Source organism: Myotis lucifugus, unplaced genomic scaffold, assembly GCF_000147115.1.
Source record: "Myotis lucifugus unplaced genomic scaffold, Myoluc2.0 scaffold_232, whole genome shotgun sequence".
Taxonomy (NCBI): domain Eukaryota; kingdom Metazoa; phylum Chordata; class Mammalia; order Chiroptera; family Vespertilionidae; genus Myotis; species Myotis lucifugus.
Window position 1 is genome coordinate 208,165 of NW_005871280.1, and position 2,356 is coordinate 210,520.

At 41.2% G+C, this 2,356-nt stretch overlaps 1 pseudogene; it reads right to left on the minus strand.

Moving 5' to 3' along the window:
* Positions 1 to 230: 230 nt before the first annotated feature.
* LOC102428928 lies at positions 231 to 1,707 on the minus strand (annotated as a pseudogene).
* Positions 1,708 to 2,356: the final 649 nt, after the last annotated feature.

Genomic DNA, 2,356 nt, shown 5'->3' on the forward strand with positions numbered 1-2,356 from the left:
ATGTTGAAGTCTGTCTCTTTTCTTCATGACCAAGGAGATGGTAGACAACCCAGCAAAGCATAATGTTGAAGGAAACAGTCCCATTAATCAGAGTGAGCATCTTAGAAATCTTTTGTGTCAAAACTGGGCAGAATTTAAAAAAAATATGGGTGGAATATCAGAATGAATTAGCTATCAAAACCACTTTTTTCAAATGACCCATAGACAAAAAATTAACTCATCATTTTTCACTATTTGTCATCAAAGTCTTTCTGGTTTGGCAGGTTGATGACCTAATGATTTTTAAATGGGGTTGGTATAAAGGCTACACATGTTTTCTTGCCACTTGGATGCATTTTCTGTGGGAGGGAGGTTAGCCTTGAGAAATACATAATTCCAATAGCCAGTATTGTTTGAATATATTAAAATATATGTGGCATCATTGTTATTTTAGGCTTTTCTATTTCTCTTTCTCTCTATGTCTCTCTCCACTTATATAAAAATAAGAATATATATATAGAGAGAGATAGTAGACATTTAAAATGCATATACATACTGTCAGTAAAGATCCATCAGGAAAACAGAAACCATTCCAGTTATTTTAACAGAGAAAATTTAATATATGGAATTTATTAAACAGATATTGGAAGACTAAAATTTGCTAAATAAATAACAGATGTTGTAAGCAGCTACTATTTCTTAGGCTAAGAAGGAGCTGGGGTTATCTGAAGCTTGGAGGGGGGACACTGACCTGAGGGGCTGCAGTGAGACTATTTCTTGGAGTATGGGGCAAAAATATGTATATAAAACTATAGGATTGGAGACTGTACTCAAAAGCCAGTGCCAAGGGAATGCTCACTGGAGCAACAAGCAAATAGGAAGAGGCATGACTTTCTAGTCTCTTCCCACCTTTCAGTCTCCCTCTAGAGCAGTGGTTCTCAACCTTCCTAATGCCGCAACCCTTTAATACAGTTCCTCATGTTGTGGTGACCCCCAACCATAAAATTATTTTCGTTGCTACTTCATAACTGTAATTTTGCTACTGTTATGAACCGTAATGTAAATATCTGATATGCAGGAGGTATTGTCATTCTTACAAATTGAACATAATTAAAGTATAGTGATTAATCACAAAAACAATATGTAATTATATATGTGTTTTCCGATGGTCTTAGGCAACCCCTGTGAAAGGGTCGTTCGACCCCCAAAGGGGTCTCGACCCACAGGTAGAGAACCGCTGCTCTAGAGCCTCTTCCTTCTTGCTTTCTTCTCCTTAGGCGTTCCTGAAGTGATGTCGTCATGGCCGTAACTATTGGCTGCATTCTCCCGATTTTTATTGTTGTGCTGTCTCTGAGACCTCTTGTTATTGGGTTTTTCTGCCTGTGTGATTGTCTCGTTCTTGGACTCATCCTGGCCAGCTTTGCCACTGTGGCCAGTGGTGTCATTGACCTGTTGGTGTGGCTCAAAGAGTTCCACGTGACTGTCCACCTGCCTGGCCCTGATCTCCACCAGCTCCACCATCTGCCTCACAATCTGGATCTTCTCGTCGCCCAGCTCCTGGCTCCGGATCAGGGCTCTCTGAATGCAGTGCCATGCTCTCCTCTTCTGGTTGCTGTCCGTCTCCCATTTAAACTTCTCATAATACTCATGTAGTTCCTTCAGGATTTGTTTCCCCCATTCCTCGCAGCTGCTGGGTCCCTGGGGCCTGGGTGGGAGGCATAAGCTCATCCTTGGTCGAGGCAGGAACATAGCTAACAAGCCTTGCCCCAGCCCCGGGGCGCCATCATTACTCTACATGGTTGACTCTTGAACAACATGGTTTGAACTGCGCAGATTCACTTATATGCAGATTATTTTTTCGATAAATATACAGTTTGCCCTCCATATCCCCAGGTTTTGCATCCATGGATTTAACTAACAGCACATCAAAAACAGTATTTTCAGTCCCATTATTGGGAATCCATGCATGTGGAGGGTCAACTATATGCATTGATCTATGCTATTTTATCTAAAGGATTTGAGCATCTGTGGATTTTGTTATCTGTGGGATGTCCTAGAACCATTCCCCTGCAGATATTGAGTTAATGTTTTTGAGGGTCAAAAGTTATACAGTGATTTTTGACTGTCCAGAGGCGGGCACCTCTAACCTCCACATTGTTCAAAAGTCAACTGTATATAAATTCTCAATCTATCAATAGATTGTGCATTTTCCCTGGGCCTCTATGATAATTGCACTGACATGATTTTGTATGATGGCTTTTGCCACTGCAGTGTTTTCTCATCATGGATGCTTCATTGATTCATCATCCTGCTGCCTTGATCGTGACTCAAATCTTCAAGAGTCCACAGTGAGTACGTTCCAGACACAGAGGCTTGA